This window comes from Mesocricetus auratus, unplaced genomic scaffold (genome assembly GCF_017639785.1).
Source record: "Mesocricetus auratus isolate SY011 unplaced genomic scaffold, BCM_Maur_2.0 Super-Scaffold_100003, whole genome shotgun sequence".
NCBI lineage: Eukaryota > Metazoa > Chordata > Mammalia > Rodentia > Cricetidae > Mesocricetus > Mesocricetus auratus.
In genome coordinates this window covers 41,740,406-41,757,237 of record NW_024429188.1, presented here as the reverse complement: position 1 = coordinate 41,757,237, position 16,832 = coordinate 41,740,406, and the positions used below count along the sequence as shown (strand labels likewise).

The 16,832-nt window shown below is 39.3% G+C and overlaps 1 non-coding gene across 1 annotated transcript; it reads left to right on the top strand.

The window, feature by feature from the left end:
- The first annotated feature begins 274 nt into the window (after positions 1 to 274).
- Positions 275 to 430, top strand: LOC121140118. Its single transcript, XR_005876950.1, has one exon. It is a non-coding gene; the product is annotated as a U1 spliceosomal RNA (small nuclear RNA).
- The last annotated feature ends 16,402 nt before the right edge of the window (positions 431 to 16,832 follow it).

Sequence of the window (16,832 nt, the reverse complement as noted above, 5' to 3'; positions counted from 1 at the left end):
GCCATGACCAGAGGAATATCCAGCTTAAATAACCTCAGTTCTGTGTCCTACATGTGGTTTGTTCAAGCAGGAAGGGCTTACCTTCAAACTAATGGAGGCAAACAAAGGGCAACAGTATTAGCCTACCCAGTTTTGGGAATAACTTGAATTGACTCTAAAGGAAGTTCCTTGTATTACATTTTTGTTGGGTTATGGAGTACTCTGTAGGAGTGGGTATAAACATTTTAAAATCTGAGGTCAAGAGGGAATGTCATACCTTAAAAAGAAAACCAGAATACTTACCATGAGATACCATGATCATGGAGGTGGTTTTCTCAAGGTGAGGCTTAGCCATTGCACTCCGGATGAACTGACCCCCGAGATTTGTTCAAATGCAGGAAACTTGACTGCATAATTTGTGGTAGTGGGAGACTGCATTCACACTCTCCCTGAAAGAAAAGAAAGAAAACCAGAAATAATAACCCCTATAACTTTTTATAGGGATTAAAAGGCATTAATAAACATCTCTTGTCATCTAAAACTTTTATTACAGGATTAACATGTAGAAGAATTGGCTCCAGATATGGTTTATTTTCTGCCTGTTTTTGTTTACAGGAAACAGTCTCTCACATCAAAGTGTTTTTGATAGTATGATGAAGTTTTTGCTAAAATGTAATTTTTTTCTAGCTATAGGGTAGAAAATGATGTCCAAGCAGAAATAATGTTTGCTTGACACTTGCACAAGCAAGCTTAATTTGCTACAGTGTGTCCTGTATGTTATTTAGATTCAAGTCTTTTTAGGAAAATGGAACAAAAAAGAAAGACTAAATGAACATGAGAAATTAATTCAGAAGGATGTTAAGTATGAGGCTGTATTTTGGTTAAAAAGGATTAAAAGGAAAAGAGAATATTTTAGATAAGGATAAATTTTTTAAGGTTAAAAAGATTGTCTCCTAAGGATAAAAATAAATGATGAAGACAAAATATGAAAACTTAAAGTTAAATCATAGAAAGTTTGAATACATTATACAGAGTTTGTGGAGAATGGGACATAAAAATGAAATGTTTGAATTCCAGGCACACAACACCCCATGCCAATCACTTTCACTCTCTGAATACTTTCTCCCACTTCAAACACTAACAATCTTAACTATCTTTCTAATTTATATGGACTCCCTCATCCTACTTAATGTCACTTTTTCCCATTTGGGTTATAAAACATTCTTACCCAGACTCATCCACGGAATTTCTCACCCATTCTTTCAAGCTTGGGACCACATGCTGATAAACTGTTTGTAGTTTTATTCTGTAGAAATTTAGAAAAGCAGAAGTTTCTTGGATTCAGATAGATAGATAGATAGATAGATAGATAGATAGATAGACAGACAATCTCCCAAGTTTTCCTCTTTATATTATCTAGGTTCTAGTGTTGTCATATTGAATGTACTCTTGTATTGATGTCTACCCACCTCTTACACATGGTGCAGGCAGTGTCTTTGCTTCTTGATCCAACCCTCTCAGCCCTCAGTGTGCAGTAGACGTCTGTGTCCCAGGGAGATGCTGTAATTGCCAGGGTTGTGTGGGCTTGAGAGTGGAATGGGATTTGTAGGTTACAGGGTCTCATGGGGGGCTGCTGGTGGAACCAACCTGCAGTAGTCTTTCCTTCTGACTTGCTAGTGCACCTGAGATGGAAGAAGGGCCCGGGTTTTGCCTGGAACCAAGAGCCTGGTGGATGTGTGCTCTGGGTGGGAAGTGGATCACTCACCTCTCAGTCCTCTGTGCCTTATTATTATTATTTCTTACAAGTTCATTTGTTTTCTAGGAGAGAAAAAAAGGGCATTGTAGGGAGAGATCTTAAGTACCTGTAGCATGGAACACGCCCGTCACAGGTACGTAGAAAATGCAGGGGATATAGTGCTAAGAGGAAGGGGACTCGCTCTCTCTTGGGGTTCTAGTTGGGTCTCAGAGAACAGCAGAGCGCTGACCTTGGGTTCTCAGCTTCTCATGTAAGTGACTTCTCCCTAATAAAATATCATATGACATCCCTATCCTATGTGGACTAATCTTCCTCAACATCTGGTGTCAGAACAGCTCCAGTCCCATGCCTCCAGAGTCGATGAGTACCTGCTCTCCACCAGCGTGTCCGGCTCCCGGCCCTGCAGTTCACCACTGCAGTCCCTGCATGGCCCACCCACATGCCCTGGGAGTTCCTCCTGAGTTACAGGGGATTTGCAACTCAGCTCCGTTCTCCTGCTCGAGGAGGCTTCTCATCCCTGTTCAGCCGCCAAACAGGGTGCCAGTTCCTTTGTTCTCTGGAAGCTCCTAGGTCCAACCTCCTGCCTCATGCAGCTGTGTACAACGTTTCTAGAGACTGGCAATACTTCTGCCTGCCCAGAAAACAACGACTCCCACAGTTGCATCCCGGACCTGCTGAATCTCTGCTGCTCACTAAGCCACCCGCCACTTGGGTGGAACATGAGCACAGATACGCTTCCTGCCTCAAGAAGTACTCTGGCCACCTGCAAATGCAGCCACGGCTTCCTTTCCTGCCCTCAGGTCTCCACAATCTGTACAGGGCTTTTTCCCCTTCTTTTTAACAAAATCCTGATCGCTAAATTTCTGTAAAAGCTATCCAGATTTTTTCATATTCCACTTAGAACAGAATGATCATCCCATGAAACTGTGTTTGATGGTACACCTGTGCCACCTGCTGGCGAAACATAGTTACCACAAGTACAAATCTACACCTTAGCCTGAGACCAGAAAATCACAAAAGGTAAACATTGCACTCCTGTGGTTTAAGCTGGTCATAATAAATATGATTAACTACTCTAAACCAATGGTGAATAATTTTATGATGCAGAATATTAGGGATATTTTTTATTCTTATATTGCTGACATCCTGGGAGAGAATTATGACCTACACAAAATATATTTATATCTAATGCTAACGATTAGCTTCATAATCCATATAATATCCTGGAAGAGAGGGCTTGATAATAGGGCGAAGGGCAAGGAAGTTGTGAAAATTATTGGTAAATTAGAGGCAAGAATTCAGAATCTTAAGGGATATGACTGACAGGTTGACCAAGTTAGAACATAACAATGGCCAACTATGAGACAGGATTTGTTCCATGCTCACTTCCTTAATGACCAAAATAGAATCAATTCAAGATGGCATTACCATGCTATCAGAAACAACTTGTTCCATGCCTGATGACTCCATTAATAAAACTCAAAGACTGAAACTTCAGATTGGAAAAGTTACAGAAAAAAATCATTCCATGTCTGAGGATACTGACCAGCTATCAGATAGAACACTGTTTCTAGAAGGTAACTTACATGCCATTCAGATAATATATAAGGATGAGAATATTAAATATTTGGAATTATGTATAAATGATGAATCCAAAAAGTTGACTGATTTTATAAAGTACTTGGAAATTTTTTTAACCCAAGAGGTTCAAACACTTGGAGAAACATGGTGAATAGGTTGCAGGCCTTAGATGCCCCCTAATCTGATACATCAGAATCTGAGATAAACAACCCACAATCTGATACATCAGAATCTGAGATAAACAACCCACAATCTGATACATCAGAATCTGAGATGCAAACAACAGGTCATGAAAGAGGTTTATGCCGGGAAGACGTTGTTTTGCCCTCTCCTATGGTTTCCCCGTTATCTATGTCTGAAAAACCTGCAATGAAAAAACACTCAGATGGCTTCGTTGCTTATCAACTTGAAGGGAATAAAAGAAGCCATTGTCTCTTATGGTCTCCATTCATTTTATGTCAAGGAACTTCTGAACTCATGGACAAGTGAACTCAGGATTGGAGTCAATTGTTCTCAGCAGTGCTTGGAAATTTGTCTCAAATACATTAGAAGGATTTCTGAAGGGAAGAGGCTAAAGCCCTCGAGCTTCAAGGTTTAAAGAAAGGTTATGAATCTCCCCAAGATAAGATTCTTGGTGAGGGTACTTATGCTGATCCACAGACTCAGGCTGCATAAGATGAACACATCTTGTCTCTTTGCTGTACAGCAGCACTGAATGCTTTGGATAAGGCTCATGAACCAGGAGAGAAAATAGAACCCTATACCAAAGTGGTACAGGAACAAAGAGAAAGGTTCACTGAATTCTTACAAAGATTGTCCAAAGCAGTAGAATTACAGGTAACTGATTCGCATTCTAGGTGAATATTCATAGAAGATCTAGCTTATGAGAATGCAAATCTACAACACAACAGGTACTTTGGACATTAAAGATAAAATCAGGGAATGGGTTCTCTATACAGCTAAACTTGACTATAAAGATCAGGATACAGAATCTTGTGTAGGAGAAGCAATATCTAAAGGTTTGAATAGGCACCAAGATGCCAGATGCCTTAACTGTGGTGACACAGGAGCTTGGGTAGGAGAAACAATCTCCACAGGTTTAAAAAGACATCAAAATACCAAAATTTTTAACTGTGATAGAATAAGATGTCTAAGAAGAAATTGTAGGCAAAGCATTCCTAGAAATAGTGCTCCTCCTAGGAATGACTCTGGAATATGTAGGAGATGTGACAAAGGCCAACATCAGACCAATGAATGTAGGTCAACCACAGACAAGCAAGGTAACCCTTTACAATCAGGAAACTCCTTAGAGTGCCTCTCTAAGGCCCCCATATCAAAAATGTTTGGGTCATATCCAGTCACTGTGGAGGACAATATCTCTCAGGATGATTAGAGGATCCACTGCCTACTGTTAAAAAATAATACCACTCTGAATGATAGATTAGCTACTGAGGGTGAATCAAAACTAACGTATATTTTGGCAAACTTCTATACAGAATCAGAGATCTAAACTGGAAGTTAAGGTGAATAACAAGGTTATTGTTGGCATTTGAGACATTGGAACTGATATAAACATTATAACATAAAAATCTTGGCTTTCAAGATGGCCCCTACAAGAGGCAAATGTTCAAACAAAGCATGAGATGGGTTGAATGTATAGGGTCAGAAGGACAAAGAGGAACACTTAGGCCATATGTTGCAGACATCACTATAAATGTCTGGGGTCGTGATCTGTTGTAGCAATGGAATACCCAGATTAACATTCCTCCTGTATCAGATATGAATCATAAACAAGGTCTTGGTGGTAGAAAAAATATTGTAAGGCACTACAGAAAACAGACACCAACCATTCAGGCTGGACATAAACAGAATACAAGTGACAAACCCACAGAGGAACCAAAAGCCTTACACTTAAAATGACTAACAGGTGAACCTGTATGGATAGGGCAATGGCCTATGACTTCTGAGAATCTAGAGGCTTTAGAAAACCTGGTTCAGGAACAGCTAAATGCTGGACATATTGAAGAATCTACCAGTGCGTGGAATTCCCCTGTGTTTGTTATCAAAAAGAAATCTGGGAAATAGAGGATGCTTACAGACCTGAGAGCCATCAATAAAGTAATTCAGCCTATGGGCTCTCTAAAGCCTGGGATGCTACTGCCTTCTCTGATACCTACAGGATGCCCTATTATAGTCATTGATCTAAAAGATTGCTTCTTCACTATATCTTTACAAGATGGGGAAAAATTTGCCTTCACAGTGCCTACCTATAACAATTCTCAACCACTTAGGAGATACCAATGGGTGGTTTTGCCACAGGGAATGCTAAATAGTCCTACTCTATGTCAATATTTTGTGCAAAGACCAGCCAGCCGGTGGTGGCGCACGCCTTTAATCTCAGCACTTGGGAGGCAGAGGCAGGCAGATCTCTGTGAGTTCGAGGCTGGGCTGTGTGGTGCCAGCGCCACAAGCAACTCCAAGGTATCAGGGAAAGAGAGACCAAATGTCCACTTGTTTGTACTAATAGAATGCATGTGCTGCCTTTATTGCCAGGAGTGTGTGTGTGTGTGTGTGTGTGTGTGTGTGTGTGTGTGTGTGTGTGTGTCTTCATTGCAAGTGCTAAGAGGTCTCTCCCTTGTAGGAGGGAGGAGCTTTTTATACAAGTTTACAGAACAGTGGAAAAAAACCCAGGTAGAAGAGATCATTGTTTTCCTCCTGCTGGATGTTGATGTCAGAGGGTCAAGGCCAGGGCAGTAAGCCAGGACTAGAAAACAGAAAGCACTTGGACTGGAAAACAAGTTGCACTTGTAGGCTGACCAGAAACTCACAGAGACCCCATGGGGCTGGGGCCCAACAGGGCTGGACCGACAGCCTTGAAAACAATACAGAGAAACCCTGTCTCATAAAAACCAAAAAAAAATATTTTGTGCAAAAACCTTTGGAAATAATTCACAAGCAATTTCCACAATCCATAATTTACCATTATATGGACAATATACTGTTGGGTGATTCGAAGGAAGGAATGTTGAAAAAGAATTTTGAGGTAGTAAAGGAAATTTTACCTTGTTGGGGATTACAGGGGAGTTTATTAATTATTTAAGTTATAAAATAGATCTACAAAAAATTAGATCACAAAGAGCACAGATCAGGAGAGATCTTTACCAGACTCCTAATGATCTTCAAAAATTACTATGAGAGATTTCTCTACTACAGACAATTATTGGTGTGGAAGGGCATGACTTAAAATATCTAAAAGTGACCCTAAAGAAGTACAAGTACTTAAATAGTACATGAAAATGATCAACTGAGGATGAAAAAGAATTAGAATGGGTAGAAAAGAGAATACTAGAAGCATATGTGGACCGTGTGGACCCAAAACTAGACTTTTTTCTGGTTATTCTATCATCTAGAGAACACCCCTCAGGGATTTTGAGACAGAGGGAAGATATCATATGAGAATGGATGTTTCTGCCACATAAACAGAACAAAAACCGAAGACATACATAGAAAAGTTCTCTGATTTGATTTTAAAAGGAAAATTTAGGCTTCGTCAACTAACTGGGAGGGACCCAACAGAAATTATAGTACCTTTAAATAATGAGGAAATTTCCTCCTTATGGAAGGATAATGAATATTGGCAAAGGGCTTGCAGTAACTTTTTGGGAACGATTAGTAACAATTATCCCAAAACTGAAAGAATAAAATTCATAATAAAAACAATTTGGATTCTTCCACATATTGTAAGAAAAACGCCAATTTCTGGAGTTCCTACTTTCTATACTGATGCAAGAAAAAAACTAGTAAAGCAGGTTATAAATCAGGAAAAACCCTTATAACTCTGTACACAAGGCAGGATTATATGCCATTCTCATGGAACTTACAGATTTTATACAACCTCTCAATATAGTTACTGACTCTCAATTTGCAGAGAGTCATTTTACACATTGAGACTGCTGAATTTATTCTTGATGATACAGAATTAACTTCATTGTTCATACAGTTACAAGAAACTCTCAGGAATAGGACTCATCCAATATATATTACATACATCAGATCCCATACGTGTCTGTCAGGTCCTCTAGAAAAAGTTAATTTTGAGATTGATCATTTATTAATAGGAAGTATGATAAAAGCTTCAGAATTTCATTTAAAAATGCCATGTTAATAGCAAAGACTTAAAAAAAGACTTTTCTATCACTTGGCAACAAGCCAAGGAAATAGTACAAAACTGCCCCACCTGTTACTTCTATAATCAAACACCATTACCAGCAGGTGGTAATCTGAAAAGTATTCATAGAAATGAAATTTGTCAAATGGATATGTTTCACTTTCCAGTATTTGGAAGTTTAAAATATGTACAACATACCATAGACACATTTTCAGGGTTTCAATGGGCCACTGCTCTTAGCTCTGAAAAGTCTGATTCTGTTATGACACATCTCTTAGATGTGATGGCCAATGTGAGTATACCTGCAGAAATAAAAACTGACAATGCTCCAGAATATGGCTCTAGATAATTGGAACAGTTTTTCAAATATTATAACATAAAGCACATAGCTGGTATACCATACAATCCCACAGGAAAAGCAGTGATTTAGAGATCTAACCACACTTTAAACGAAATGCTCCATAAATAACCAGGGGGAACAAAGATCCCCAAACACAGATTATATAATGCTTTATTAACATTAAACTTTCTTAACTCTAATGAGAAAGATCAAACAGCTGCAGAAAGACACTGGACTACAGAAAAAAAAACTTCTGAACTAAATCAGCCGGTGTATTTCACGGATGTATTGACCTCAGTATGGAAACCAGGATATGTGTTATGTTGGGCAAGGGGTTTTGCCTTTGTTTCTGCTGGAAAAGAAAAGCTTTGGATTCGATCAAAATTGATCAAGATTCTATCCGAACAAGAGAAACTTTGGTATGAGGAAAGATGACAGGTCATCCACAAAGTCACATCCCACGAGGTACATGGAAACCTCACAAAAGGAAAGGGAAGTGTTTTGTTCTTGTCTCTTTTTTTTTTTGGTTTTTACAAGACAGGGTTTCTCTGTATTGTTTTGGAGGCTGTCTGTCCAGCCTAGCCTCGAACTCACAGAGATCCGCCTGCCTCTGCCTCCCGAGTGCTAGGATTAAAGGCCTACGCCACCACCGTCCGGCCTTGTTCTTGTCTTAACAGGAAAAACCCATATGTGTGGATACCTAAAGAAGAGAGGATGGCTAGGCAAAAGAACCATCAAAGAAAGAAGATTATGATATTTGGTATCAATGTCTAGCTCTCTTAACCTATATCTTTGCAAAAATCTATTTCTCTTTACTTCCTAGCACTCTTTTAGTCCCAATTCACTTAAATTAATGCTGGGCTTGGGGTTGGATCTGGCTCTCTTCCTCTAAATTCAAGCATGGTGTTAAAATAAAATTCAGAGTTTCTGTATTTTATCCAGAAACCAATTGATGTAAGACAGAAGAAAACAAAATCTAGGGAGTGTCATTTGTCTATGCTCGATTCTTTCTCTGAAAGCATAATTTCCCTCATATGTATTATCTTCCTTATTTTTGCATTTCCCGGTATGCATACCTATAAAAGTTGAGATTTCTTTATTGACATTAACATTTAAGTCCTAACAAAGAATTTCCTAACAGCAACCTTCAAACACTCCAGAGCAAAAATGGGGCCCCACTTCATCGATTCCACCTGATTGAAATTGATGCATCTGAACTGACAAGTACCACTCTGAAACCAGTTTGGACTACATTGCTCTAGACAACTCCAGACTAGCTAACTGAGATGGTGCACCTTCTGAATACAATCTGCCCAGAGCCTCACACAAGAACTTCAATCAGGATAAAAATTTCATTCAAGAACTTCAATCAAGCATCTCCCGCCAATCAGAAACTGCATACAAATGTTGTAGCTAGTCCACTCAAGACTTTCACTACTTTAACATTTTCTTCTTACAGGATCCCTGAGGTTACCATCGTTCCATTTCAGCAGGAAGTAATTCTGAGTATATTATGCCCCCTTTCCCTACTGTTGACATTAAAGCATAATTTACACTTGTTTAAGGGTTAGTTTTCAGTTGTTTAGGGTTGGGATTGAAATGAGGTGTTCAGACTTGGGTATCTCTTTCAGATATGTTTAGGGTTTAGATGGAATAAAGATGGGATATAGGTAGATTATTATGTCTTCTGGTGATTTATAATTTGTTTATTGTAACTCATCATACTGTATAAAGTCTTATTTCTATTCATGATATTTGATGTATAAATATCCTTATCATCTTCTATGTATGTTTTATATATGTTTGAGACATTTTGTATATTGACACAATTTAGTTTTGTTTAAAGTCTAAATCTTTTCTTTAGATTAAAAGAGGAATTGGAAGGAGAGATTTTATGTACCTGTAGCACTGAACACACCTGTTTGGGCATGGTCACAGGTACATAGAAGATGCAGGGGATAAAGTGCTAAGAGGAAGGGGACTCGCTCTCTCCTGGGGTTCCAGTTGGGTCTCAGAGAGCAGCAGAGCGTTGACCTTGGGTTCTCGGCTTCTCATATAAGTGACTTCTCCCTAATAAAATATCATATGACATCCCTATTCTGTGTGGGATAGTCTTCCTCAACAGGGCATAGATTCAGATAGGAGGGAAGGTGGGGAGGAATTACGAAAAGTTGGGGGAGAGGAAAAATAATCAGAATATATTGTATAAAATATATTTTCAAGAAAAATAATATAGTAATATCATAAAAAAGTAAAGTAAAATAAAATAATCCTATGTTTTCTTCAAGAAAAATAAATCTGTCTGGAACACAACAGGCAGAAATCAAGCTGAGGCTCACAGAGGCAGGTGGATCTCTGTGAGTTCAAAGCTAGGCTGATCTACACAACATAGTTCCAGGACAGCCTACAAAGGTACACAGAGAAACCCCGTCTTGAAACACACACACACACACACACACACACACACACACACACACACACACACACTTTTTTTCTGCCTAGCAATTACTTGAGCCAACAATTGTATCAGGGATTGTGGCACTTATCCTTAGTCTTTAATGTGGGATTTTAAATTTAGTTTGAGACTGTCATGCAACAAAAAGCTTCTCTCAGAGTTCTGGGGAGGATTTTAGTTACATCTTTGCATCTTTACTTGAAACAACAGCTTGTATTTATCAATGTATATACTTGTTCCTTTATTAGCAAGTAGGATGTCAAATAATTTCTTTACTTTTGGCTTAATCTGTCTATACAACATATATTTCTATAGACTGTACAACCTCTGACAATTTTTCTTTCATGCGATTGTGGAAGAATTTGCTATTTGCAGATCTGGTTTAGGCAAGACTCCTGACTATGATATCTGACAGGCTCTTTAGATGCATTGACTTGGGGGAAAGGAAGGGTCATACTTTTATTATTATTATTATTATTATTATTATTATTAATGTGTGTATGTTTCTGTATATATTCATATGTCAGAGATTAGAGTTATCTCCTGTAGTGAGAGTTACAAGCAGTTTTGAGCTGTCTTATATGGATACTGGGAATCAAACTTGGGTTCTCTATAGAACCCAGATTTTAAAAAACATGGAATTAATTTTGTATTGGCTAACTACTCCTGGAGATGGGGCATGCACTGGAATATACCCAGTGACATTTATTGAGCAAAATCAATTTTTCATCTCCCACTAGGTATCAATTACAAATAACCTCTTGATTAGTATAAGCATTTCGAAGGATCACATGGGATGGACAGGGATGGATTACGGCACCGGGGAGCCAAAGAATACTGATTTTTGCAGCTTGGATGGAAAGATATTGTGGCACTCAAAGAATACTGATTTTTGCAGCTTGGATGGAAAGATATTGTGGCACTCGGGAGTCACAGAATACTGAGTGTTACAGCTTGGATAGAAAGGTATTCTGGCACTCGGGAGTCAAGGAATATCACAGGTCACAGTAAGCAAAGGAGCTTACAGCCTTGTTTCAGGAAAAGGCTTCCCTAGTGTATCAGCTCTGCTCCGGCAGGAGAGAGAATTTGCTATCTGGGGATATTTTCCCAGTGTTATCAGTTTTGCTACAGGAGAAGGTTTCCCAGCAAAGTTGCTACAGTTCAGCTCTGCTCGGGAGAGAATGGAGACATTCTGCTCTGCCAGGGGAAGGTTTCTCTGACAGAAGTGTTACAGCCCTGCCTGTTCTGCTCTGCTCAGGGTGGTCTCTGCTCTGCTGCAAAAGAGGATCTCATTCCAGAGATTTATTGGGAGGGAAGAATCCAGGTGAGTGGCTGCCTCTGCCAGGTAGCCGGGTAGCATGAACAACCACAAGCTGAACAGACACAAGGTTTATACAGGGCTTCTTGGGGGGGAGGGTGGAGTTTTCCAGAGTCGGGATTGGTCAGATTTCAATATCCTGTTCAGGGATTGGCTAGTTTTCTGCACAGGGTTAGGGTCAGATTTGTCTCTGGTTTCAGGGCCAAAGTGTGTTTCCTTCTTTCTTTCTTTCTTTCTTTCTTTCTTTCTTTCTTTCTTTCTTTCTCTGGTCCTTTTTAGCGCTTTGGCTCTAGTTTTAGGGTCAGGGTGTATTTCTTTCACTGGCACTGATTCCAGGGACAAAGTATGTTTCTTTGGCAGTGGTTTCAGGGTCAGGGTATATTTCTTCAGTTGTGGTTGCAGGGCCAAAGTGGTTTTTTTTTTGTTCTGCTCAGGGTGTGTTTCTTTGGCTGGACTGTTTTCCCTACAGTTAGGGGCGGGATTTAACCTACTTCCCTTTTTGCAGTGCTTGGATTTTGTCAGGCTTGAATATGTGCAGGCCCTGTGCATGGTATCTCCGTCTACGGGAGATCACATGTACATCAGTCCTGTTGTGTTTGGAAGACAGTTTCCTTGAGGTCATACACCAGTTTTGGCTCTTATAATTTTGTTAAGCTCAAAATCTGGAACCTGAATCACCACCACGGGACCAAGTCTTATGCAAAAACAGAGTCTCTATTTCTGAGTTAACTTGGGTCCCTCCATGCAAAGCAACAACAATAGCAGCAGCAACAGAAAGCAACAGGAACAGAGCAGGAGAGACCCAGAGCAGCAAGAGAAGGAGGTTTATACAGTAGTTAGGCAGGAGGGAGGGGCTCGGGGGAACTGCAAACCTGCCTAGTTACAGACTTGGGAGAAGCTCAAGCCCTCCAAAACTGCATAGTTACAGGGGGAATTGCAACGTTGTTGTATCAGCACAAAGGCACCCAGAGCAGTTTACTTGTTTCTGATTGGCCTCTCCCTGTGGGATGAGGTGTTGCTTGTTTCTGATTGGCCCCTCTGTGGGTTAAGGTCAAGGGAAGGTCAGGGGCAGTCATGCCTGGCTGACTGAAAGAGGCTGCTTCCTGCTAAAATCAGGGAGACAGGGGAATATCTCTAGGCCAGGGGTTACTACTTCCCTAGGCTTAAGATCTATTGGGGGGGGTCTGCCCCAGACTAGAGGGTACTACTTCCCTGAGCTGAGGCCTGGTAAACATCATGTCTCTAGACAAGAGATTACTGTTTCTGCATTTCCCTGTGACTGAGAGTTCGCACCCCTAGATTGGAGGTTTCTACTCTACTGCTCAGGGATTGGTCCATTGTCCTTGCTTAGGGATTGGCTAATTTTATGTCAGAGGCAGAGATGGCTCCAGTTTCAGAACCAAACTGTGTTTCTTTCTATGTTTTGTTTTCAGCTTTTAGGCTCCAAGTTTAGGGCCTGGGCGTTTTATTTTACAGGTTTCGATCCTAGGGGCAAATTGTATCCTTTTGGCTTTAGTTTCAGAATTGGGATGCTTTTCTCTGGTGCTAGGTTAGGGATAAAGTGCCTCTTCCACTGGCTAGTGCCCCAAATCTAGAGTGTGCTTCTTTTACTGAACAGTGTAGGGGCTAAAGATAAGGGATTTGTTGGGGGCCTGGGTCTCTCAGTATCTCCATTTCCTCTTCCACATAGATCCCTAAGCCTTGAAGGGAGGGGTTTGATGAAGACATCCTATTTCAGACTGAGTGATTCACAGTCACTGACACTCTGCACATTGTCCAGTTATGGATTGTGGTCCTTTAAATGAGAATGGCCTGCATAGGTTCATATGTTAAATACTTAGTTCACAGTTGGTAAAGCTGTTTTCAGTCTTGTAGTAGTGTGTTCCTGGGGGGTGTAATTTTAGGTTTCAAAATTACATGCATGCCATTTCCAAGTTATCTCTCTCTGCCTCATGGTTATTTTCTCAGCACGTAAGCTCTCTGCTACTGTGCCTGCCTACCTGCTGCCATGTTCCCTGCCATTATGGTCATGGACTCACCCTCTGAAATTATAAGACTAATGAACTATTTTATAAGTTGCCACAGTCATGGTGTTTTGTTACAGCAATTAAAAAGTAACTAAGACATGGATCTCTCCTCTAATGAGGGTTGAATAAAGCACTGATCTGTACATATATCAATATGTCATTAGGAGTCATTTTAATGCTATGTTCCTTTAACAGGATAGTTATGTTAGGTTTTCTCATAGGTATATAACCTATTTGTTCCTTTAGCACAATAATAATATTAGGTTTTCTTCTAGGCCCATGACCTATATAGTCTCAGGTTCTTGGTCACTTTAGCAATGTCAGGTATGGGTTCCATCTCATGGAATGGGCCTTAAATTCAAATTTTAAAAGTGACTGGTTATTACCATAACATTTGTGTTACTATTGCACTGGTATATCTTGTGTGCAGATCACTGTTGGAGGTCTCAGGGTTTGTGGCTGGATGATATTGGTGATTAACTTTTCCTTCAGTAAGGTGCAGAATGCCTTTTAGCACCATGAACACTAGTCAGTAGGAATGAAGCTTAGCTTCCCTGTGTTTGATGATGTAACTTTTTTCCTTGACACTAAGGTATTATCATTAGATTGTGGAAAGCAACCAATAGCCTTGACAATAACCTTTGATGGTTGGGTGTTCTACTGGACTCCTTTGGCCAATGAATGACTCAACAAAATGTAACCCATTCCTGGCATTGGAGGTTTTATTTGGTGACACAAAATTAATAGTTGGAGCATTTTTTGCCCCATTGTATCTAGACTCCAATTAAATTCATTTAGTATGTGTATGCATATAATTTAGGAAGCTTCCACAGTAGTAGGTTTACATATGGCTTTCAAAAGGTCTCTAGTTTTAATTGTCCCTCCCCATATTAACTCCTTTACCCTTCTCTTCCACCCACCTCTATATTTAATCTTCTTATTCTAGTTTCCCCTTTATCGATCCATAACATTACATTCTATTTCTCCTCCCTTGGGAGGTCCTCTTCTTCTGCATTGGTCCATTACTAGACACCAATTTCTGTCGTTCATATTTAGCACACATGAAAAGCTTAAAAGCTAATATCCATACCTAAGAGAAAGCATGCAATATTAGTCTTTTGCGGTCTGGATTATATAATTCAGTATGATTGTTTCTAGCTCCACCCTGCAAATTTCATTTTTCTTAACAGCTGAATAGTGTTTATTATATAAATGTGCCATATTTTAATTGTTCATAATCAGTTTATAGACATTAAATCTTTTTCCAATTTTTGGGTATTATAACTAGAATAGCAATTAATATGGATGAGCAAGTGTCTCTGTAGTAAGACATGAAGTCCTTTGGGTATATGCCCAATAGTGGTATACTTAGATCTTGAGGTATATAATTCTCAGATCCCTGAGAAACCACCAAACTGATTTAACTAGTATCTGTATCAGTTTTTACTCCAGCCAGCAATTAATAAGTGTTTGTAGGGGACATATTTTAACTGTCACTATGATGAATAAACTAGTCACACAAATGAGAATCCCTGCTTTCTTTCTCTCCAACTTTTTTGTTCAAATCAGTCTGGCATGCCTATGAACATGCAAGATATAATAGGAAAATTCTCAGAAGAATCCAGCAGTATAATGTCAGGGCTGTCACAATGTAAGAAGTTCAGCCCCACTGGAAGCCTGCCAAATCCTCACCAAGTCAACCAAAACATAGGCATGGAATGCTTTCCAATGACCAAGCAGGAATGGTTCAGCATGAGTTTTCCTTTGTGGCATTGGTGTAAAACAAACAAGAAGATGATGCAGGCATTGGAAAATTATAGTCTAAAACAATCACTGTACTAAATATCAGATTATTTGTATATTTATAGTAACAAGAGTTTATAATGTCCAAAATTGTTTGACATCTTTTTTTTACTTTTAAGATTTTGCTACCTTCTTACTCTAGAAATCACCTGGTATGGGATAAGGCTATGATGAGCATGTCTCTGGAATATTACAAATCCTGACAAAACAGTGGTACATGTTTCCTTTTTATACCATGCTTGTCATTTATTTGGAAATCATGAAAAATACATTTGATTATTGTGGTGTCTCAAATTCTTATCATTTGGGTACTATGGTGTTTTTCATAAGAACTACTTCCATGGGCTTATACTTTTGAATGCTTTGTCATAATGGAGTGGCACTATTTGAGAAGGATTAAGAGGTATGGCTTTGTTGGAGTAGATGTGACCTTCTGGGAAGAAGTGTGTTACTGGGGATGGGCTTTGGGGTTTCAAGTGCTCAAATCAGTCCTCTTCACTCCCTCTCACTCTCTCATCCTGCTACTTTATGATCCAGATGTTAAAATAGGTATATAAAAATTATTTTTGTTGAATTAATCTGTCAGTATCTTAATTTTGAAATTGTTTATATTGAAAGAATTCTCAATTCTTTCAAATACCACAATATTTATTTTCCAAAAATTAATCACTTAATTTATTGCTAAGTGTCAATATCACTATTTTGTTACAATTCTATGTAAATTCTTTGTCCAGCTTGGATGAAAATGCAGTACACATGGCATTTTATTCTTTTCTATCAATCTGAGTGCCTTGTGTTCCATTGCTGTGAAGAGACACCATGACCACAGCAATTCTTATAAAAGAAAGCATCTAATTGGGGATTGCTTCCTGTTTCAGAGGTTTAGTCCATTTTCATAATGGCAAGGAATATGGTGGCACACAGACAGACATGGTGCTACAGAAGTAGCTGAAAGTTCTACATCTGGATTCAAAAGCAGAAGAAAGAAAGGAAGGAAGAAAGGGAGAGAGAGAGAGAGAGAGAGAGAGAGAGAGAGAGAGAGAGAGAGAGAGAGAGAGAGAGAGAGAGAGAAAGCCACTGGACTTGGCTTAAAATCTCAAATCCCACCCCCAGTGGCATACTTCCTCCAACAAGGTCACACTTACCTCATCAAGAATACACATCTTAATCCTTCTAAATAATACTACTCATTGATGACTATTCAAAACATATGAACCTGTGGGGGTCATTCTTATTCAAGCCACCACATTCCACTCCCTGGCTCACCAAGGTTTGTAGCCATATCATAATACAATATGCATTTAGTCCAACTTCAAAAGTCCCTGTAGTCTATAACAGTTTGAACACTATTTAAAAGTCCAAAGAAGAGAAGTAAGAGGGAATAGAGCTAGGAGGAGAATAAAAA